General features: G+C 47.3%; 44 non-coding genes across 44 annotated transcripts; all 44 read right to left on the bottom strand.

Moving 5' to 3' along the window:
• Positions 1 to 472: 472 nt before the first annotated feature.
• Positions 473 to 613, bottom strand: LOC135781927 (U4 spliceosomal RNA). The gene has a single exon (XR_010545333.1). It is a non-coding gene; the product is annotated as a U4 spliceosomal RNA (small nuclear RNA).
• A 582-nt stretch (positions 614 to 1,195) lies between these two features.
• Positions 1,196 to 1,277, bottom strand: trnas-uga (transfer RNA serine (anticodon UGA)). Its single transcript has one exon. It is a non-coding gene; the product is annotated as a tRNA-Ser (tRNA).
• Positions 1,278 to 1,402: 125 nt separating this feature from the next.
• trnah-gug (transfer RNA histidin (anticodon GUG)) lies at positions 1,403 to 1,474 on the bottom strand. Its single transcript has one exon. It is a non-coding gene; the product is annotated as a tRNA-His (tRNA).
• Positions 1,475 to 1,652: 178 nt separating this feature from the next.
• trnas-aga (transfer RNA serine (anticodon AGA)) lies at positions 1,653 to 1,734 on the bottom strand. Its single transcript has one exon. It is a non-coding gene; the product is annotated as a tRNA-Ser (tRNA).
• Positions 1,735 to 1,828: 94 nt separating this feature from the next.
• On the bottom strand, positions 1,829 to 1,901 carry trnak-uuu (transfer RNA lysine (anticodon UUU)). Its single transcript has one exon. It is a non-coding gene; the product is annotated as a tRNA-Lys (tRNA).
• Positions 1,902 to 2,493: 592 nt separating this feature from the next.
• LOC135781928 (U4 spliceosomal RNA) lies at positions 2,494 to 2,634 on the bottom strand. The gene has a single exon (XR_010545334.1). It is a non-coding gene; the product is annotated as a U4 spliceosomal RNA (small nuclear RNA).
• A 582-nt stretch (positions 2,635 to 3,216) lies between these two features.
• trnas-uga (transfer RNA serine (anticodon UGA)) lies at positions 3,217 to 3,298 on the bottom strand. The gene has a single exon. It is a non-coding gene; the product is annotated as a tRNA-Ser (tRNA).
• Positions 3,299 to 3,423: 125 nt separating this feature from the next.
• Positions 3,424 to 3,495, bottom strand: trnah-gug (transfer RNA histidin (anticodon GUG)). Its single transcript has one exon. It is a non-coding gene; the product is annotated as a tRNA-His (tRNA).
• A 178-nt stretch (positions 3,496 to 3,673) lies between these two features.
• trnas-aga (transfer RNA serine (anticodon AGA)) lies at positions 3,674 to 3,755 on the bottom strand. The gene has a single exon. It is a non-coding gene; the product is annotated as a tRNA-Ser (tRNA).
• A 94-nt stretch (positions 3,756 to 3,849) lies between these two features.
• Positions 3,850 to 3,922, bottom strand: trnak-uuu (transfer RNA lysine (anticodon UUU)). Its single transcript has one exon. It is a non-coding gene; the product is annotated as a tRNA-Lys (tRNA).
• A 592-nt stretch (positions 3,923 to 4,514) lies between these two features.
• On the bottom strand, positions 4,515 to 4,655 carry LOC135781929 (U4 spliceosomal RNA). Its single transcript, XR_010545335.1, has one exon. It is a non-coding gene; the product is annotated as a U4 spliceosomal RNA (small nuclear RNA).
• A 582-nt stretch (positions 4,656 to 5,237) lies between these two features.
• Positions 5,238 to 5,319, bottom strand: trnas-uga (transfer RNA serine (anticodon UGA)). The gene has a single exon. It is a non-coding gene; the product is annotated as a tRNA-Ser (tRNA).
• Positions 5,320 to 5,444: 125 nt separating this feature from the next.
• Positions 5,445 to 5,516, bottom strand: trnah-gug (transfer RNA histidin (anticodon GUG)). The gene has a single exon. It is a non-coding gene; the product is annotated as a tRNA-His (tRNA).
• A 178-nt stretch (positions 5,517 to 5,694) lies between these two features.
• On the bottom strand, positions 5,695 to 5,776 carry trnas-aga (transfer RNA serine (anticodon AGA)). The gene has a single exon. It is a non-coding gene; the product is annotated as a tRNA-Ser (tRNA).
• Positions 5,777 to 5,870: 94 nt separating this feature from the next.
• On the bottom strand, positions 5,871 to 5,943 carry trnak-uuu (transfer RNA lysine (anticodon UUU)). The gene has a single exon. It is a non-coding gene; the product is annotated as a tRNA-Lys (tRNA).
• A 592-nt stretch (positions 5,944 to 6,535) lies between these two features.
• LOC135781989 (U4 spliceosomal RNA) lies at positions 6,536 to 6,676 on the bottom strand. Its single transcript, XR_010545392.1, has one exon. It is a non-coding gene; the product is annotated as a U4 spliceosomal RNA (small nuclear RNA).
• Positions 6,677 to 7,258: 582 nt separating this feature from the next.
• Positions 7,259 to 7,340, bottom strand: trnas-uga (transfer RNA serine (anticodon UGA)). The gene has a single exon. It is a non-coding gene; the product is annotated as a tRNA-Ser (tRNA).
• A 375-nt stretch (positions 7,341 to 7,715) lies between these two features.
• Positions 7,716 to 7,797, bottom strand: trnas-aga (transfer RNA serine (anticodon AGA)). The gene has a single exon. It is a non-coding gene; the product is annotated as a tRNA-Ser (tRNA).
• A 94-nt stretch (positions 7,798 to 7,891) lies between these two features.
• trnak-uuu (transfer RNA lysine (anticodon UUU)) lies at positions 7,892 to 7,964 on the bottom strand. Its single transcript has one exon. It is a non-coding gene; the product is annotated as a tRNA-Lys (tRNA).
• Positions 7,965 to 8,556: 592 nt separating this feature from the next.
• Positions 8,557 to 8,697, bottom strand: LOC135781930 (U4 spliceosomal RNA). Its single transcript, XR_010545336.1, has one exon. It is a non-coding gene; the product is annotated as a U4 spliceosomal RNA (small nuclear RNA).
• A 582-nt stretch (positions 8,698 to 9,279) lies between these two features.
• On the bottom strand, positions 9,280 to 9,361 carry trnas-uga (transfer RNA serine (anticodon UGA)). The gene has a single exon. It is a non-coding gene; the product is annotated as a tRNA-Ser (tRNA).
• A 125-nt stretch (positions 9,362 to 9,486) lies between these two features.
• Positions 9,487 to 9,558, bottom strand: trnah-gug (transfer RNA histidin (anticodon GUG)). Its single transcript has one exon. It is a non-coding gene; the product is annotated as a tRNA-His (tRNA).
• A 178-nt stretch (positions 9,559 to 9,736) lies between these two features.
• Positions 9,737 to 9,818, bottom strand: trnas-aga (transfer RNA serine (anticodon AGA)). The gene has a single exon. It is a non-coding gene; the product is annotated as a tRNA-Ser (tRNA).
• A 94-nt stretch (positions 9,819 to 9,912) lies between these two features.
• Positions 9,913 to 9,985, bottom strand: trnak-uuu (transfer RNA lysine (anticodon UUU)). Its single transcript has one exon. It is a non-coding gene; the product is annotated as a tRNA-Lys (tRNA).
• A 592-nt stretch (positions 9,986 to 10,577) lies between these two features.
• LOC135781931 (U4 spliceosomal RNA) lies at positions 10,578 to 10,718 on the bottom strand. Its single transcript, XR_010545337.1, has one exon. It is a non-coding gene; the product is annotated as a U4 spliceosomal RNA (small nuclear RNA).
• Positions 10,719 to 11,300: 582 nt separating this feature from the next.
• Positions 11,301 to 11,382, bottom strand: trnas-uga (transfer RNA serine (anticodon UGA)). Its single transcript has one exon. It is a non-coding gene; the product is annotated as a tRNA-Ser (tRNA).
• Positions 11,383 to 11,507: 125 nt separating this feature from the next.
• On the bottom strand, positions 11,508 to 11,579 carry trnah-gug (transfer RNA histidin (anticodon GUG)). Its single transcript has one exon. It is a non-coding gene; the product is annotated as a tRNA-His (tRNA).
• Positions 11,580 to 11,757: 178 nt separating this feature from the next.
• Positions 11,758 to 11,839, bottom strand: trnas-aga (transfer RNA serine (anticodon AGA)). The gene has a single exon. It is a non-coding gene; the product is annotated as a tRNA-Ser (tRNA).
• A 94-nt stretch (positions 11,840 to 11,933) lies between these two features.
• On the bottom strand, positions 11,934 to 12,006 carry trnak-uuu (transfer RNA lysine (anticodon UUU)). Its single transcript has one exon. It is a non-coding gene; the product is annotated as a tRNA-Lys (tRNA).
• A 592-nt stretch (positions 12,007 to 12,598) lies between these two features.
• Positions 12,599 to 12,739, bottom strand: LOC135781959 (U4 spliceosomal RNA). The gene has a single exon (XR_010545363.1). It is a non-coding gene; the product is annotated as a U4 spliceosomal RNA (small nuclear RNA).
• A 576-nt stretch (positions 12,740 to 13,315) lies between these two features.
• trnas-uga (transfer RNA serine (anticodon UGA)) lies at positions 13,316 to 13,397 on the bottom strand. The gene has a single exon. It is a non-coding gene; the product is annotated as a tRNA-Ser (tRNA).
• Positions 13,398 to 13,522: 125 nt separating this feature from the next.
• Positions 13,523 to 13,594, bottom strand: trnah-gug (transfer RNA histidin (anticodon GUG)). Its single transcript has one exon. It is a non-coding gene; the product is annotated as a tRNA-His (tRNA).
• Positions 13,595 to 13,772: 178 nt separating this feature from the next.
• Positions 13,773 to 13,854, bottom strand: trnas-aga (transfer RNA serine (anticodon AGA)). The gene has a single exon. It is a non-coding gene; the product is annotated as a tRNA-Ser (tRNA).
• A 94-nt stretch (positions 13,855 to 13,948) lies between these two features.
• Positions 13,949 to 14,021, bottom strand: trnak-uuu (transfer RNA lysine (anticodon UUU)). Its single transcript has one exon. It is a non-coding gene; the product is annotated as a tRNA-Lys (tRNA).
• Positions 14,022 to 14,613: 592 nt separating this feature from the next.
• Positions 14,614 to 14,754, bottom strand: LOC135781945 (U4 spliceosomal RNA). The gene has a single exon (XR_010545350.1). It is a non-coding gene; the product is annotated as a U4 spliceosomal RNA (small nuclear RNA).
• A 582-nt stretch (positions 14,755 to 15,336) lies between these two features.
• trnas-uga (transfer RNA serine (anticodon UGA)) lies at positions 15,337 to 15,418 on the bottom strand. The gene has a single exon. It is a non-coding gene; the product is annotated as a tRNA-Ser (tRNA).
• A 375-nt stretch (positions 15,419 to 15,793) lies between these two features.
• On the bottom strand, positions 15,794 to 15,875 carry trnas-aga (transfer RNA serine (anticodon AGA)). The gene has a single exon. It is a non-coding gene; the product is annotated as a tRNA-Ser (tRNA).
• Positions 15,876 to 15,969: 94 nt separating this feature from the next.
• Positions 15,970 to 16,042, bottom strand: trnak-uuu (transfer RNA lysine (anticodon UUU)). Its single transcript has one exon. It is a non-coding gene; the product is annotated as a tRNA-Lys (tRNA).
• Positions 16,043 to 16,634: 592 nt separating this feature from the next.
• LOC135788307 (U4 spliceosomal RNA) lies at positions 16,635 to 16,775 on the bottom strand. Its single transcript, XR_010547381.2, has one exon. It is a non-coding gene; the product is annotated as a U4 spliceosomal RNA (small nuclear RNA).
• Positions 16,776 to 16,937: 162 nt separating this feature from the next.
• On the bottom strand, positions 16,938 to 17,078 carry LOC135781880 (U4 spliceosomal RNA). Its single transcript, XR_010545289.1, has one exon. It is a non-coding gene; the product is annotated as a U4 spliceosomal RNA (small nuclear RNA).
• Positions 17,079 to 17,660: 582 nt separating this feature from the next.
• trnas-uga (transfer RNA serine (anticodon UGA)) lies at positions 17,661 to 17,742 on the bottom strand. Its single transcript has one exon. It is a non-coding gene; the product is annotated as a tRNA-Ser (tRNA).
• Positions 17,743 to 17,867: 125 nt separating this feature from the next.
• On the bottom strand, positions 17,868 to 17,939 carry trnah-gug (transfer RNA histidin (anticodon GUG)). Its single transcript has one exon. It is a non-coding gene; the product is annotated as a tRNA-His (tRNA).
• Positions 17,940 to 18,117: 178 nt separating this feature from the next.
• Positions 18,118 to 18,199, bottom strand: trnas-aga (transfer RNA serine (anticodon AGA)). Its single transcript has one exon. It is a non-coding gene; the product is annotated as a tRNA-Ser (tRNA).
• Positions 18,200 to 18,293: 94 nt separating this feature from the next.
• Positions 18,294 to 18,366, bottom strand: trnak-uuu (transfer RNA lysine (anticodon UUU)). The gene has a single exon. It is a non-coding gene; the product is annotated as a tRNA-Lys (tRNA).
• Positions 18,367 to 18,542: the final 176 nt, after the last annotated feature.

The raw sequence follows: 18,542 nt of genomic DNA, 5'->3' as shown, positions 1-18,542 counted from the left end.
GAAACTGCTTCAGTCTTCAAACAGAGTGCGTATTATCTATTTAAGTGGAGAAATCTTGCTTCTGCATGAGACTCTCTTTACTTCAGGAAAAGCACTCTTCATCCAAAACGTCACCAGAGAGGCAACGTTTCTAAGCTCAAGGAAATGTAGCTACATCTACGTAACATGCCGAAGTGACTCTTGAGCTGCACGAGAAAAAGCACATTTGACAAAACGTGACCCTGCCCTTGAAAACCCAGCTAAAATCTTTTTTGTGATTTGGTCTTTTCTACATAAAACCGTCCAACATACATAAAGGGTGTCGTTTGAAAACATCATCGTGATGTCCTTGGTACTGATTGCCACACAGAGGATGGAAATCAATGCGATGTCAAGTACCGGAATCAAACTTTGACGCTTTTAACCTCAGGACTATAAACATCAAAACAAACAAACACACACAACAAACTTCTCTTTGCAACAAACTCGTAAGTCTCTCAAGAGACTGTGAAAAATTGCCAAAGCTGACTGTATTTCAAGTCATCCTGGCGGGGTATTGGGTAAAGTTTTCAACCAGCAATGATCACGCCTCGGATAAACCTCATAGGCTACGATCTTGCCTCTGCGAAAGAATGATGGAAAAGGTCACGACCTCTCCTGTGCACATACCCGGACGCTGGACGACAGGGTGGTATTCAGGCTTTAAACTGAAATTAGACTTCAGGTACTGCTTTGCTGCATGTTGTGCCTTTTCAGCAGGTGAGAGATCTGCACAAAAAGTTTGTTCATTATCCGCTTTCTACTTAGAAAAGCAAAAGTGCAAATACACGTTTGAATTATTTAAGGAAAACAATCCGGGGGAGAGAATTGTGGGAATCCTGAAAACAAAGAGGGTAGAGCCATAGTCCTTAACCTCTCAGAAAATTGCTCAGGTCAGGATCAACTCGATTAGCGACGATCTACAACAGTTGTAAACAAAGTCTTGTTCCAGCTCTTCTATGGTTTCCTGCTGCACGTGCAGTATATGGTCAAAATGACAATGGAAGCCACATCACTTCACAACAGAGCCGATCTCTCACACACACAGGAGAAACTATGAAAGGCTGCATAGTTTTCCCACTGTGCAACCCATGGTACCAACTTGAGCTGCAGAAATAAAGCAAATCGTGAGCTGGAACATCCAACAAGAGAGAGGCCGAGCCAGGGACCAGACACTCGTAGTCGGCAGGGCTTGAACCTGCGCGGGGAGACCCCAATGGATTTCAAATCCATCGCCTTAACCACTCGGCCACGACTACAACAGGATAACCTGGTGAGCTCTCTGGGCCTGGTGTGTGCTGGAAAAGAACTTGACGGTCAGGCAACCAGCCGATCACAAAAGGGGCGGGAGCGGGAAGACCCCAACAGACTTTCCCGGAAGGGCTGCCGTGACCCGGATTCGAACCGGGGTTGCTGCGGCCACAACGCAGAGTACTAACCACTACACGATCACGGCGTGCCACCGGGCTGCGCAAGAAAGATGCCTGCGGGTCTGCCTGAGTACAATGGCTGTGAGGGGACTGCCATTTCTATGCAGAAGTCAAAATCATTTTTGTATTTCTTTCAACTGCAAATCTTAAGCAGAAGCCCTCACGAAGTAGAGTCGGTCTACTCGAGAGTCTGAAGTCTGAAGACGTAGTCGGCAGGATTCGAACCTGCGCGGGGAGACCCCAATGGATTTCTAGTCCATCGCCTTAACCACTCGGCCACGACTACATGCTGTCGCTGTTGGGAAACTTTATCCTTTCCCCGTTCGCTACGAAACGGAGCTCTAGACACAGCAGCACAAAAGGCGATCGAGGCTACTCATCGCCCGAACAGGGACTTGAACCCTGGACCCTCAGATTAAAAGTCTGATGCTCTACCGACTGAGCTATCCGGGCTCGCACCTGAGTTCCAGGGCTTCACGCCTCAGCCAAGTACGGGACTTCAGTACCATGTCCTGTTAGCTACTCTTTGGTCTATGGACAGGTTAAATATTACTAGAATGCCAGAATGAGCAGGAAACTGCTTCAGTCTTCAAACAGAGTGCGTATTATCTATTTAAGTGGAGAAATCTTGCTTCTGCATGAGACTCTCTTTACTTCAGGAAAAGCACTCTTCATCCAAAACGTCACCAGAGAGGCAACGTTTCTAAGCTCAAGGAAATGTAGCTACATCTACGTAACATGCCGAAGTGACTCTTGAGCTGCACGAGAAAAAGCACATTTGACAAAACGTGACCCTGCCCTTGAAAACCCAGCTAAAATCTTTTTTGTGATTTGGTCTTTTCTACATAAAACCGTCCAACATACATAAAGGGTGTCGTTTGAAAACATCATCGTGATGTCCTTGGTACTGATTGCCACACAGAGGATGGAAATCAATGCGATGTCAAGTACCGGAATCAAACTTTGACGCTTTTAACCTCAGGACTATAAACATCAAAACAAACAAACACACACAACAAACTTCTCTTTGCAACAAACTCGTAAGTCTCTCAAGAGACTGTGAAAAATTGCCAAAGCTGACTGTATTTCAAGTCATCCTGGCGGGGTATTGGGTAAAGTTTTCAACCAGCAATGATCACGCCTCGGATAAACCTCATAGGCTACGATCTTGCCTCTGCGAAAGAATGATGGAAAAGGTCACGACCTCTCCTGTGCACATACCCGGACGCTGGACGACAGGGTGGTATTCAGGCTTTAAACTGAAATTAGACTTCAGGTACTGCTTTGCTGCATGTTGTGCCTTTTCAGCAGGTGAGAGATCTGCACAAAAAGTTTGTTCATTATCCGCTTTCTACTTAGAAAAGCAAAAGTGCAAATACACGTTTGAATTATTTAAGGAAAACAATCCGGGGGAGAGAATTGTGGGAATCCTGAAAACAAAGAGGGTAGAGCCATAGTCCTTAACCTCTCAGAAAATTGCTCAGGTCAGGATCAACTCGATTAGCGACGATCTACAACAGTTGTAAACAAAGTCTTGTTCCAGCTCTTCTATGGTTTCCTGCTGCACGTGCAGTATATGGTCAAAATGACAATGGAAGCCACATCACTTCACAACAGAGCCGATCTCTCACACACACAGGAGAAACTATGAAAGGCTGCATAGTTTTCCCACTGTGCAACCCATGGTACCAACTTGAGCTGCAGAAATAAAGCAAATCGTGAGCTGGAACATCCAACAAGAGAGATGCCGAGCCAGGGACCAGACACTCGTAGTCGGCAGGGCTTGAACCTGCGCGGGGAGACCCCAATGGATTTCAAATCCATCGCCTTAACCACTCGGCCACGACTACAACAGGGTAACCTGGTGAGCTCTCTGGGCCTGGTGTGTGCTGGAAAAGAACTTGACGGTCAGGCAACCAGCCGATCACAAAAGGGGCAGGAGCAGGAAGACCCCAACAGACTTTCCCGGAAGGGCTGCCGTGACCCGGATTCGAACCGGGGTTGCTGCGGCCACAACGCAGAGTACTAACCACTATACGATCACGGCGTGCCACCGGGCTGCGCAAGAAAGATGCCTGCGGGTCTGCCTGAGTACAATGGCTGTGAGGGGACTGCCATTTCTATGCAGAAGTCAAAATCATTTTTGTATTTCTTTCAACTGCAAATCTTAAGCAGAAGCCCTCACGTAGTAGAGTCGGTCTACTCGAGAGTCTGAAGTCTGAAGACGTAGTCGGCAGGATTCGAACCTGCGCGGGGAGACCCCAATGGATTTCTAGTCCATCGCCTTAACCACTCGGCCACGACTACATGCTGTCGCTGTTGGGAAACTTTATCCTTTCCCCGTTCGCTACGAAACGGAGCTCTAGACACAGCAGCACAAAAGGCGATCGAGGCTACTCATCGCCCGAACAGGGACTTGAACCCTGGACCCTCAGATTAAAAGTCTGATGCTCTACCGACTGAGCTATCCGGGCTCGCACCTGAGTTCCAGGGCTTCACGCCTCAGCCAAGTACGGGACTTCAGTACCATGTCCTGTTAGCTACTCTTTGGTCTATGGACAGGTTAAATATTACTAGAATGCCAGAATGAGCAGGAAACTGCTTCAGTCTTCAAACAGAGTGCGTATTATCTATTTAAGTGGAGAAATCTTGCTTCTGCATGAGACTCTCTTTACTTCAGGAAAAGCACTCTTCATCCAAAACGTCACCAGAGAGGCAACGTTTCTAAGCTCAAGGAAATGTAGCTACATCTACGTAACATGCCGAAGTGACTCTTGAGCTGCACGAGAAAAAGCACATTTGACAAAACGTGACCCTGCCCTTGAAAACCCAGCTAAAATCTTTTTTGTGATTTGGTCTTTTCTACATAAAACCGTCCAACATACATAAAGGGTGTCGTTTGAAAACATCATCGTGATGTCCTTGGTACTGATTGCCACACAGAGGATGGAAATCAATGCGATGTCAAGTACCGGAATCAAACTTTGACGCTTTTAACCTCAGGACTATAAACATCAAAACAAACAAACACACACAACAAACTTCTCTTTGCAACAAACTCGTAAGTCTCTCAAGAGACTGTGAAAAATTGCCAAAGCTGACTGTATTTCAAGTCATCCTGGCGGGGTATTGGGTAAAGTTTTCAACCAGCAATGATCACGCCTCGGATAAACCTCATAGGCTACGATCTTGCCTCTGCGAAAGAATGATGGAAAAGGTCACGACCTCTCCTGTGCACATACCCGGACGCTGGACGACAGGGTGGTATTCAGGCTTTAAACTGAAATTAGACTTCAGGTACTGCTTTGCTGCATGTTGTGCCTTTTCAGCAGGTGAGAGATCTGCACAAAAAGTTTGTTCATTATCCGCTTTCTACTTAGAAAAGCAAAAGTGCAAATACACGTTTGAATTATTTAAGGAAAACAATCCGGGGGAGAGAATTGTGGGAATCCTGAAAACAAAGAGGGTAGAGCCATAGTCCTTAACCTCTCAGAAAATTGCTCAGGTCAGGATCAACTCGATTAGCGACGATCTACAACAGTTGTAAACAAAGTCTTGTTCCAGCTCTTCTATGGTTTCCTGCTGCACGTGCAGTATATGGTCAAAATGACAATGGAAGCCACATCACTTCACAACAGAGCCGATCTCTCACACACACAGGAGAAACTATGAAAGGCTGCATAGTTTTCCCACTGTGCAACCCATGGTACCAACTTGAGCTGCAGAAATAAAGCAAATCGTGAGCTGGAACATCCAACAAGAGAGAGGCCGAGCCAGGGACCAGACACTCGTAGTCGGCAGGGCTTGAACCTGCGCGGGGAGACCCCAATGGATTTCAAATCCATCGCCTTAACCACTCGGCCACGACTACAACAGGGTAACCTGGTGAGCTCTCTGGGCCTGGTGTGTGCTGGAAAAGAACTTGACGGTCAGGCAACCAGCCGATCACAAAAGGGGCAGGAGCGGGAAGACCCCAACAGACTTTCCCGGAAGGGCTGCCGTGACCCGGATTCGAACCGGGGTTGCTGCAGCCACAACGCAGAGTACTAACCACTATACGATCACGGCGTGCCACCGGGCTGCGCAAGAAAGATGCCTGCGGGTCTGCCTGAGTACAATGGCTGTGAGGGGACTGCCATTTCTATGCAGAAGTCAAAATCATTTTTGTATTTCTTTCAACTGCAAATCTTAAGCAGAAGCCCTCACGTAGTAGAGTCGGTCTACTCGAGAGTCTGAAGTCTGAAGACGTAGTCGGCAGGATTCGAACCTGCGCGGGGAGACCCCAATGGATTTCTAGTCCATCGCCTTAACCACTCGGCCACGACTACATGCTGTCGCTGTTGGGAAACTTTATCCTTTCCCCGTTCGCTACGAAACGGAGCTCTAGACACAGCAGCACAAAAGGCGATCGAGGCTACTCATCGCCCGCACAGGGACTTGAACCCTGGACCCTCAGATTAAAAGTCTGATGCTCTATCGACTGAGCTATCCGGGCTCGCACCTGAGTTCCAGGGCTTCACGCCTCAGCCAAGTACGGGACTTCAGTACCATGTCCTGTTAGCTACTCTTTGGTCTATGGACAGGTTAAATATTACTAGAATGCCAGAATGAGCAGGAAACTGCTTCAGTCTTCAAACAGAGTGCGTATTATCTATTTAAGTGGAGAAATCTTGCTTCTGCATGAGACTCTCTTTACTTCAGGAAAAGCACTCTTCATCCAAAACGTCACCAGAGAGGCAACGTTTCTAAGCTCAAGGAAATGTAGCTACATCTACGTAACATGCTGAAGTGACTCTTGAGCTGCACGAGAAAAAGCACATTTGACAAAACGTGACCCTGCCCGTGAAAACCCAGCTAAAATCTTTTTTGTGATTTGGTCTTTTCTACATAAAACCGTCCAACATACATAAAGGGTGTCGTTTGAAAACATCATCGTGATGTCCTTGGTACTGATTGCCACACAAAGGATGGAAATCAATGCGATGTCAAGTACCGGAATCAAACTTTGACGCTTTTAACCTCAGGACTATAAACATCAAAACAAACAAACACACACAACAAACTTCTCTTTGCAACAAACTCGTAAGTCTCTCAAGAGACTGTAAAAAATTGCCAAAGCTGACTGTATTTCAAGTCATCCTGGCGGGGTATTGGGTAAAGTTTTCAACCAGCAATGATCACGCCTCGGATAAACCTCATAGGCTACGATCTTGCCTCTGCGAAAGAATGATGGAAAAGGTCACGACCTCTCCTGTGCACATACCCGGACGCTGGACGACAGGGTGGTATTCAGGCTTTAAACTGAAATTAGACTTCAGGTACTGCTTTGCTGCATGTTGTGCCTTTTCAGCAGGTGAGAGATCTGCACAAAAAGTTTGTTCATTATCCGCTTTCTACTTAGAAAAGCAAAAGTGCAAATACACGTTTGAATTATTTAAGGAAAACAATCCGGGGGAGAGAATTGTGGGAATCCTGAAAACAAAGAGGGTAGAGCCATAGTCCTTAACCTCTCAGAAAATTGCTCAGGTCAGGATCAACTCGATTAGCGACGATCTACAACAGTTGTAAACAAAGTCTTGTTCCAGCTCTTCTATGGTTTCCTGCTGCACGTGCAGTATATGGTCAAAATGACAATGGAAGCCACATCACTTCACAACAGAGCCGATCTCTCACACACACAGGAGAAACTATGAAAGGCTGCATAGTTTTCCCACTGTGCAACCCATGGTACCAACTTGAGCTGCAGAAATAAAGCAAATCGTGAGCTGGAACATCCAACAAGAGAGAGGCCGAGCCAGGGACCAGACACTCGTAGTCGGCAGGGCTTGAACCTGCGCGGGGAGACCCCAATGGATTTCAAATCCATCGCCTTAACCACTCGGCCACGACTACAACAGGGTAACCTGGTGAGCTCTCTGGGCCTGGTGTGTGCTGGAAAAGAACTTGACGGTCAGGCAACCAGCCGATCACAAAAGGGGCAGGAGCGGGAAGACCCCAACAGACTTTCCCGGAAGGGCTGCCGTGACCCGGATTCGAACCTGGGTTGCTGCGGCCACAACGCAGAGTACTAACCACTATACGATCACGGCGTGCCACCGGGCTGCGCCAGAAAGATGCCTGCGGGTCTGCCTGAGTACAATGGCTGTGAGGGGACTGCCATTTCTATGCAGAAGTCAAAATCATTTTTGTATTTCTTTCAACTGCAAATCTTAAGCAGAAGCCCTCACGAAGTAGAGTCGGTCTACTCGAGAGTATGAAGTCTGAAGACGTAGTCGGCAGGATTCGAACCTGCGCGGGGAGACCCCAATGGATTTCTAGTCCATCGCCTTAACCACTCGGCCACGACTACATGCTGTCGCTGTTGGGAAACTTTATCCTTTCCCCGTTCGCTACGAAACGGAGCTCTAGACACAGCAGCACAAAAGGCGATCGAGGCTACTCATCGCCCGAACAGGGACTTGAACCCTGGACCCTCAGATTAAAAGTCTGATGCTCTACCGACTGAGCTATCCGGGCTCGCACCTGAGTTCCAGGGCTTCACGCCTCAGCCAAGTACGGGACTTCAGTACCATGTCCTGTTAGCTACTCTTTGGTCTATGGACAGGTTAAATATTACTAGAATGCCAGAATGAGCAGGAAACTGCTTCAGTCTTCAAACAGAGTGCGTATTATCTATTTAAGTGGAGAAATCTTGCTTCTGCATGAGACTCTCTTTACTTCAGGAAAAGCACTCTTCATCCAAAACGTCACCAGAGAGGCAACGTTTCTAAGCTCAAGGAAATGTAGCTACATCTACGTAACATGCCGAAGTGACTCTTGAGCTGCACGAGAAAAAGCACATTTGACAAAACGTGACCCTGCCCTTGAAAACCCAGCTAAAATCTTTTTTGTGATTTGGTCTTTTCTACATAAAACCGTCCAACATACATAAAGGGTGTCGTTTGAAAACATCATCGTGATGTCCTTGGTACTGATTGCCACACAGAGGATGGAAATCAATGCGATGTCAAGTACCGGAATCAAACTTTGACGCTTTTAACCTCAGGACTATAAACATCAAAACAAACAAACACACACAACAAACTTCTCTTTGCAACAAACTCGTAAGTCTCTCAAGAGACTGTGAAAAATTGCCAAAGCTGACTGTATTTCAAGTCATCCTGGCGGGGTATTGGGTAAAGTTTTCAACCAGCAATGATCACGCCTCGGATAAACCTCATAGGCTACGATCTTGCCTCTGCGAAAGAATGATGGAAAAGGTCACGACCTCTCCTGTGCACATACCCGGACGCTGGACGACAGGGTGGTATTCAGGCTTTAAACTGAAATTAGACTTCAGGTACTGCTTTGCTGCATGTTGTGCCTTTTCAGCAGGTGAGAGATCTGCACAAAAAGTTTGTTCATTATCCGCTTTCTACTTAGAAAAGCAAAAGTGCAAATACACGTTTGAATTATTTAAGGAAAACAATCCGGGGGAGAGAATTGTGGGAATCCTGAAAACAAAGAGGGTAGAGCCATAGTCCTTAACCTCTCAGAAAATTGCTCAGGTCAGGATCAACTCGATTAGCGACGATCTACAACAGTTGTAAACAAAGTCTTGTTCCAGCTCTTCTATGGTTTCCTGCTGCACGTGCAGTATATGGTCAAAATGACAATGGAAGCCACATCACTTCACAACAGAGCCGATCTCTCACACACACAGGAGAAACTATGAAAGGCTGCATAGTTTTCCCACTGTGCAACCCATGGTACCAACTTGAGCTGCAGAAATAAAGCAAATCGTGAGCTGGAACATCCAACAAGAGAGAGGCCGAGCCAGGGACCAGACACTCGTAGTCGGCAGGGCTTGAACCTGCGCGGGGAGACCCCAATGGATTTCAAATCCATCGCCTTAACCACTCGGCCACGACTACAACAGGGTAACCTGGTGAGCTCTCTGGGCCTGGTGTGTGCTGGAAAAGAACTTGACGGTCAGGCAACCAGCCGATCACAAAAGGGGCGGGAGCGGGAAGACCCCAACAGACTTTCCCGGAAGGGCTGCCGTGACCCGGATTCGAACCGGGGTTGCTGCGGCCACAACGCAGAGTACTAACCACTACACGATCACGGCGTGCCACCGGGCTGCGCAAGAAAGATGCCTGCGGGTCTGCCTGAGTACAATGGCTGTGAGGGGACTGCCATTTCTATGCAGAAGTCAAAATCATTTTTGTATTTCTTTCAACTGCAAATCTTAAGCAGAAGCCCTCACGAAGTAGAGTCGGTCTACTCGAGAGTCTGAAGTCTGAAGACGTAGTCGGCAGGATTCGAACCTGCGCGGGGAGACCCCAATGGATTTCTAGTCCATCGCCTTAACCACTCGGCCACGACTACATGCTGTCGCTGTTGGGAAACTTTATCCTTTCCCCGTTCGCTACGAAACGGAGCTCTAGACACAGCAGCACAAAAGGCGATCGAGGCTACTCATCGCCCGAACAGGGACTTGAACCCTGGACCCTCAGATTAAAAGTCTGATGCTCTACCGACTGAGCTATCCGGGCTCGCACCTGAGTTCCAGGGCTTCACGCCTCAGCCAAGTACGGGACTTCAGTACCATGTCCTGTTAGCTACTCTTTGGTCTATGGACAGGTTAAATATTACTAGAATGCCAGAATGAGCAGGAAACTGCTTCAGTCTTCAAACAGAGTGCGTATTATCTATTTAAGTGGAGAAATCTTGCTTCTGCATGAGACTCTCTTTACTTCAGGAAAAGCACTCTTCATCCAAAACGTCACCAGAGAGGCAACGTTTCTAAGCTCAAGGAAATGTAGCTACATCTACGTAACATGCCGAAGTGACTCTTGAGCTGCACGAGAAAAAGCACATTTGACAAAACGTGACCCTGCCCTTGAAAACCCAGCTAAAATCTTTTTTGTGATTTGGTCTTTTCTACATAAAACCGTCCAACATACATAAAGGGTGTCGTTTGAAAACATCATCGTGATGTCCTTGGTACTGATTGCCACACAGAGGATGGAAATCAATGCGATGTCAAGTACCGGAATCAAACTTTGACGCTTTTAACCTCAGGACTATAAACATCAAAACAAACAAACACACACAACAAACTTCTCTTTGCAACAAACTCGTAAGTCTCTCAAGAGACTGTGAAAAATTGCCAAAGCTGACTGTATTTCAAGTCATCCTGGCGGGGTATTGGGTAAAGTTTTCAACCAGCAATGATCACGCCTCGGATAAACCTCATAGGCTACGATCTTGCCTCTGCGAAAGAATGATGGAAAAGGTCACGACCTCTCCTGTGCACATACCCGGACGCTGGACGACAGGGTGGTATTCAGGCTTTAAACTGAAATTAGACTTCAGGTACTGCTTTGCTGCATGTTGTGCCTTTTCAGCAGGTGAGAGATCTGCACAAAAAGTTTGTTCATTATCCGCTTTCTACTTAGAAAAGCAAAAGTGCAAATACACGTTTGAATTATTTAAGGAAAACAATCCGGGGGAGAGAATTGTGGGAATCCTGAAAACAAAGAGGGTAGAGCCATAGTCCTTAACCTCTCAGAAAATTGCTCAGGTCAGGATCAACTCGATTAGCGACGATCTACAACAGTTGTAAACAAAGTCTTGTTCCAGCTCTTCTATGGTTTCCTGCTGCACGTGCAGTATATGGTCAAAATGACAATGGAAGCCACATCACTTCACAACAGAGCCGATCTCTCACACACACAGGAGAAACTATGAAAGGCTGCATAGTTTTCCCACTGTGCAACCCATGGTACCAACTTGAGCTGCAGAAATAAAGCAAATCGTGAGCTGGAACATCCAACAAGAGAGAGGCCGAGCCAGGGACCAGACACTCGTAGTCGGCAGGGCTTGAACCTGTGCGGGGAGACCCCAATGGATTTCAAATCCATCGCCTTAACCACTCGGCCACGACTACAACAGGGTAACCTGGTGAGCTCTCTGGGCCTGGTGTGTGCTGGAAAAGAACTTGACGGTCAGGCAACCAGCCGATCACAAAAGGGGCGGGAGCGGGAAGACCCCAACAGACTTTCCCGGAAGGGCTGCCGTGACCCGGATTCGAACCGGGGTTGCTGCGGCCACAACGCAGAGTACTAACCACTACACGATCACGGCGTGCCACCGGGCTGCGCAAGAAAGATGCCTGCGGGTCTGCCTGAGTACAATGGCTGTGAGGGGACTGCCATTTCTATGCAGAAGTCAAAATCATTTTTGTATTTCTTTCAACTGCAAATCTTAAGCAGAAGCCCTCACGAAGTAGAGTCGGTCTACTCGAGAGTCTGAAGTCTGAAGACGTAGTCGGCAGGATTCGAACCTGCGCGGGGAGACCCCAATGGATTTCTAGTCCATCGCCTTAACCACTCGGCCACGACTACATGCTGTCGCTGTTGGGAAACTTTATCCTTTCCCCGTTCGCTACGAAACGGAGCTCTAGACACAGCAGCACAAAAGGCGATCGAGGCTACTCATCGCCCGAACAGGGACTTGAACCCTGGACCCTCAGATTAAAAGTCTGATGCTCTACCGACTGAGCTATCCGGGCTCGCACCTGAGTTCCAGGGCTTCACGCCTCAGCCAAGTACGGGACTTCAGTACCATGTCCTGTTAGCTACTCTTTGGTCTATGGACAGGTTAAATATTACTAGAATGCCAGAATGAGCAGGAAACTGCTTCAGTCTTCAAACAGAGTGCGTATTATCTATTTAAGTGGAGAAATCTTGCTTCTGCATGAGACTCTCTTTACTTCAGGAAAAGCACTCTTCATCCAAAACGTCACCAGAGAGGCAACGTTTCTAAGCTCAAGGAAATGTAGCTACATCTACGTAACATGCCGAAGTGACTCTTGAGCTGCACGAGAAAAAGCACATTTGACAAAACGTGACCCTGCCCTTGAAAACCCAGCTAAAATCTTTTTTGTGATTTGGTCTTTTCTACATAAAACCGTCCAACATACATAAAGGGTGTCGTTTGAAAACATCATCGTGATGTCCTTGGTACTGATTGCCACACAGAGGATGGAAATCAATGCGATGTCAAGTACCAGAATCAAACTTTGACGCTTTTAACCTCAGGACTATAAACATCAAAACAAACAAACACACACAACAAACTTCTCTTTGCAACAAACTCGTAAGTCTCTCAAGAGACTGTGAAAAATTGCCAAAGCTGACTGTATTTCAAGTCATCCTGGCGGGGTATTGGGTAAAGTTTTCAACCAGCAATGATCACGCCTCGGATAAACCTCATAGGCTACGATATTGCCTCTGCGAAAGAATGATGGAAAAGGTCACGACCTCTCCTGTGCACATACCCGGACGCTGGACGACAGGGTCAGGCTTTAAACTGAAATTAGACTTCAGGTACTGCTTTGCTGCATGTTGTGCCTTTTCAGCAGGTGAGAGATCTGCACAAAAAGTTTGTTCATTATCCGCTTTCTACTTAGAAAAGCAAAAGTGCAAATACACGTTTGAATTATTTAAGGAAAACAATCCGGGGGAGAGAATTGTGGGAATCCTGAAAACAAAGAGGGTAGAGCCATAGTCCTTAACCTCTCAGAAAATTGCTCAGGTCAGGATCAACTCGATTAGCGACGATCTACAACAGTTGTAAACAAAGTCTTGTTCCAGCTCTTCTATGGTTTCCTGCTGCACGTGCAGTATATGGTCAAAATGACAATGGAAGCCACATCACTTCACAACAGAGCCGATCTCTCACACACACAGGAGAAACTATGAAAGGCTGCATAGTTTTCCCACTGTGCAACCCATGGTACCAACTTGAGCTGCAGAAATAAAGCAAATCGTGAGCTGGAACATCCAACAAGAGAGAGGCCGAGCCAGGGACCAGACACTCGTAGTCGGCAGGGCTTGAACCTGCGCGGGGAGACCCCAATGGATTTCAAATCCATCGCCTTAACCACTCGGCCACGACTACAACAGGGTAACCTGGTGAGCTCTCTGGGCCTGGTGTGTGCTGGAAAAGAACTTGACGGTCAGGCAACCAGCCGATCACAAAAGGGGCGGGAGCGGGAAGACCCCAACAGACTTTCCCGGAAGGGCTGCCGTGACCCGGATTCGAACCGGGGTTGCTGCGGCCACAACGCAGAGTACTAACCACTACACGATCACGGCGTGCCACCGGGCTGCGCAAGAAAGATGCCTGCGGGTCTGCCTGAGTACAATGGCTGTGAGGGGACTGCCATTTCTATGCAGAAGTCAAAATCATTTTTGTATTTCTTTCAACTGCAAATCTTAAGCAGAAGCCCTCACGAAGTAGAGTCGGTCTACTCGAGAGTCTGAAGTCTGAAGACGTAGTCGGCAGGATTCGAACCTGCGCGGGGAGACCCCAATGGATTTCTAGTCCTTCGCCTTAACCACTCGGCCACAACTACATGCTGTCGCTGTTGGGAAACTTTATCGTTTCCCCGTTCGCTACGAAACGGAGCTCTAGACACAGCAGCACAAAAGGCGATCGAGGCTACTCATCGCCCGAACAGGGACTTGAACCCTGGACCCTCAGATTAAAAGTCTGATGCTCTACCGACTGAGCTATCCGGGCTCGCACCTGAGTTCCAGGGCTTCACGCCTCAGCCAAGTACGGGACTTCAGTACCATGTCCTGTTAGCTACTCTTTGGTCTATGGACAGGTTAAATATTACTAGAATGCCAGAATGAGCAGGAAACTGCTTTAGTCTTCAAACAGAGTGCGTATTATCTATTTAAGTGGAGAAATCTTGCTTCTGCATGAGACTCTCTTTACTTCAGGAAAAGCACTCTTCATCCAAAACGTCACCAGAGAGGCAACGTTTCTAAGCTCAAGGAAATGTAGCTACATCTACGTAACATGCCGAAGTGACTCTTGAGCTGCACGAGAAAAAGCACATTTGACAAAACGTGACCCTGCCCTTGAAAACCCAGCTAAAATCTTTTTTGTGATTTGGTCTTTTCTACATAAAACCGTCCAACATACATAAAGGGTGTCGTTTGAAAACATCATCGTGATGTCCTTGGTACTGATTGCCACACAGAGGATGGAAATCAATGCGATGTCAAGTACCGGAATCAAACTTTGACGCTTTTAACCTCAGGACTATAAACATCAAAACAAACAAACACACACAACAAACTTCTCTTTGCAACAAACTCGTAAGTCTCTCAAGAGACTGTGAAAAATTGCCAAAGCTGACTGTATTTCAAGTCATCCTGGCGGGGTATTCGGTAAAGTTTTCAACCAGCAATGATCACGCCTCGGATAAACCTCATAGGCTACGATCTTGCCTCTGCGAAAGAATGATGGAAAAGGTCACGACCTTTCCTGTGCACATACCCGGACGCTAGACGACAGGGTGGTATTCAGGCTTTAAACTGAAATTAGACTTCAGGTACTGCTTTGCTGCATGTTGTGCCTTTTCAGCAGGTGAGAGATCTGCACAAAAAGTTTGTTCATTATCCGCTTTCTACTTAGAAAAGCAAAAGTGCAAATACACGTTTGAATTATTTAAGGAAAACAATCCGGGGGAGAGAATTGTGGGAATCCTGAAAACAAAGAGGGTAGAGCCATAGTCCTTAACCTCTCAGAAAATTGCTCAGGTCAGGATCAACTCGATTAGCGACGATCTACAACAGTTGTAAACAAAGTCTTGTTCCAGCTCTTCTATGGTTTCCTGCTGCACGTGCAGTATATGGTCAAAATGACAATGGAAGCCACATCACTTCATAACAGAGCCGATCTCTCACACACACAGGAGAAACTATGAAAGGCTGCATAGTTTTCCCACTGTGCAACCCATGGTACCAACTTGAGCTGCAGAAATAAAGCAAATCGTGAGCTGGAACATCCAACAAGAGAGAGGCCGAGCCAGGGACCAGACACTCGTAGTCGGCAGGGCTTGAACCTGCGCGGGGAGACCCCAATGGATTTCAAATCCATCGCCTTAACCACTCGGCCACGACTACAACAGGGTAACCTGGTGAGCTCTCTGGGCCTGGTGTGTGCTGGAAAAGAACTTGACGGTCAGGCAACCAGCCGATCACAAAAGGGGCAGGAGCGGGAAGACCCCAACAGACTTTCCCGGAAGGGCTGCCGTGACCCGGATTCGAACCGGGGTTGCTGCAGCCACAACGCAGAGTACTAAACACTATACGATCACGGCGTGCCACCGGGCTGCGCAAGAAAGATGCCTGCGGGTCTGCCTGAGTACAATGGCTGTGAGGGGACTGCCATTTCTATGCAGAAGTCAAAATCATTTTTGTATTTCTTTCAACTGCAAATCTTAAGCAGAAGCCCTCACGAAGTAGAGTCGGTCTACTCGAGAGTCTGAAGTCTGAAGACGTAGTCGGCAGGATTCGAACCTGCGCGGGGAGACCCCAATGGATTTCTAGTCCATCGCCTTAACCACTCGGCCACGACTACATGCTGTCGCTGTTGGGAAACTTTATCCTTTCCCCGTTCGCTACGAAACTGAGCTCTAGACACAGCAGCACAAAAGGCGATCGAGGCTACTCATCGCCCGAACAGGGACTTGAACCCTGGACCCTCAGATTAAAAGTCTGATGCTCTACCGACTGAGCTATCCGGGCTCGCACCTGAGTTCCAGGGCTTCACGCCTCAGCCAAGTACGGGACTTCAGTACCATGTCCTGTTAGCTACTCTTTGGTCTATGGACAGGTTAAATATTACTAGAATGCCAGAATGAGCAGGAAACTGCTTCAGTCTTCAAACAGAGTGCGTATTATCTATTTAAGTGGAGAAATCTTGCTTCTGCATGAGACTCTCTTTACTTCAGGAAAAGCACTCTTCATCCAAAACGTCACCAGAGAGGCAACGTTTCTAAGCTCAAGGAAATGTAGCTACATCTACGTAACATGCCGAAGTGACTCTTGAGCTGCACGAGAAAAAGCACATTTGACAAAACGTGACCCTGCCCGTGAAAACCCAGCTAAAATCTTTTTTGTGATTTGGTCTTTTCTACATAAAACCGTCCAACATACATAAAGGGTGTCGTTTGAAAACATCATCGTGATGTCCTTGGTACTGATTGCCACACAGAGGATGGAAATCAATGCGATGTCAAGTACCGGAATCAAACTTTGACGCTTTTAACCTCAGGACTATAAACATCAAAACAAACAAACACACACAACAAACTTCTCTTTGCAACAAACTCGTAAGTCTCTCAAGAGACTGTAAAAAATTGCCAAAGCTGACTGTATTTCAAGTCATCCTGGCGGGGTATTGGGTAAAGTTTTCAACCAGCAATGATCACGCCTCGGATAAACCTCATAGGCTACGATCTTGCCTCTGCGAAAGAATGATGGAAAAGGTCACGACCTCTCCTGTGCACATACCCGGACGCTGGACGACAGGGTGCTATTCAGGCTTTAAACTGAAATTAGACGCTTTTAACCTCAGGACTATAAACATCAAAACAAACAAACACACACAACAAACTTCTCTTTGCAACAAACTCGTAAGTCTCTCAAGAGACTGTAAAAAATTGCCAAAGCTGACTGTATTTCAAGTCATCCTGGCGGGGTATTGGGTAAAGTTTTCAACCAGCAATGATCACGCCTCGGATAAACCTCATAGGCTACGATCTTGCCTCTGCGAAAGAATGATGGAAAAGGTCACGACCTCTCCTGTGCACATACCCGGACGCTGGACGACAGGGTGGTATTCAGGCTTTAAACTGAAATTAGACTTCAGGTACTGCTTTGCTGCATGTTGTGCCTTTTCAGCAGGTGAGAGATCTGCACAAAAAGTTTGTTCATTATCCGCTTTCTACTTAGAAAAGCAAAAGTGCAAATACACGTTTGAATTATTTAAGGAAAACAATCCGGGGGAGAGAATTGTAGGAATCCTGAAAACAAAGAGGGTAGAGCCATAGTCCTTAACCTCTCAGAAAATTGCTCAGGTCAGGATCAACTCGATTAGCGACGATCTACAACAGTTGTAAACAAAGTCTTGTTCCAGCTCTTCTATGGTTTCCTGCTGCACGTGCAGTATATGGTCAAAATGACAATGGAAGCCACATCACTTCACAACAGAGCCGATCTCTCACACACACAGGAGAAACTATGAAAGGCTGCATAGTTTTCCCACTGTGCAACCCATGGTACCAACTTGAGCTGCAGAAATAAAGCAATTCGTGAGCTGGAACATCCAACAAGAGATAGGCCGAGCCAGGGACAAGACACTCGTAGTCGGCAGGGCTTGAACCTGCGCGGGGAGACCCCAATGGATTTCAAATCCATCGCCTTAACCACTCGGCCACGACTACAACAGGGTAACCTGGTGAGCTCTCTGGGCCTGGTGTGTGCTGGAAAAGAACTTGACGGTCAGGCAACCAGCCGATCACAAAAGGGGCAGGAGCGGGAAGACCCCAACAGACTTTCCCGGAAGGGCTGCCGTGACCCGGATTCGAACCGGGGTTGCTGCGGCCACAACGCAGAGTACTAACCACTATACGATCACGGCGTGCCACCGGGCTGCGCAAGTAAGATGCCTGCGGGTCTGCCTGAGTACAATGGCTGTGAGGGGACTGCCATTTCTATGCAGAAGTCAAAATCATTTTTGTATTTCTTTCAACTGCAAATCTTAAGCAGAAGCCCTCACGAAGTAGAGTCGGTCTACTCGAGAGTCTGAAGTCTGAAGACGTAGTCGGCAGGATTCGAACCTGCGCGGGGAGACCCCAATGGATTTCTAGTCCATCGCCTTAACCACTCGGCCACGACTACATGCTGTCGCTGTTGGGAAACTTTATCCTTTCCCCGTTCGCTACGAAACGGAGCTCTAGACACAGCAGCACAAAAGGCGATCGAGGCTACTCATCGGCCGAACAGGGACTTGAACCCTGGACCCTCAGATTAAAAGTCTGATGCTCTATCGACTGAGCTATCCGGGCTCGCACCTGAGTTCCAGGGCTTCACGCCTCAGCCAAGTACGGGACTTCAGTACCATGTCCTGTTAGCTACTCTTTGGTCTATGGACAGGTTAAATATTACTAGAATGCCAGAATGAGCAGGAAACTGCTTCAGTCTTCAAACAGAGTGCGTATTATCTATTTAAGTGGAGAAATCT

This window comes from Paramisgurnus dabryanus, chromosome 23 (assembly GCF_030506205.2).
Source record: "Paramisgurnus dabryanus chromosome 23, PD_genome_1.1, whole genome shotgun sequence".
In the NCBI taxonomy this organism is placed as follows: domain Eukaryota; kingdom Metazoa; phylum Chordata; class Actinopteri; order Cypriniformes; family Cobitidae; genus Paramisgurnus; species Paramisgurnus dabryanus.
This window is presented reverse-complemented; position numbering and strand designations above follow the sequence as displayed.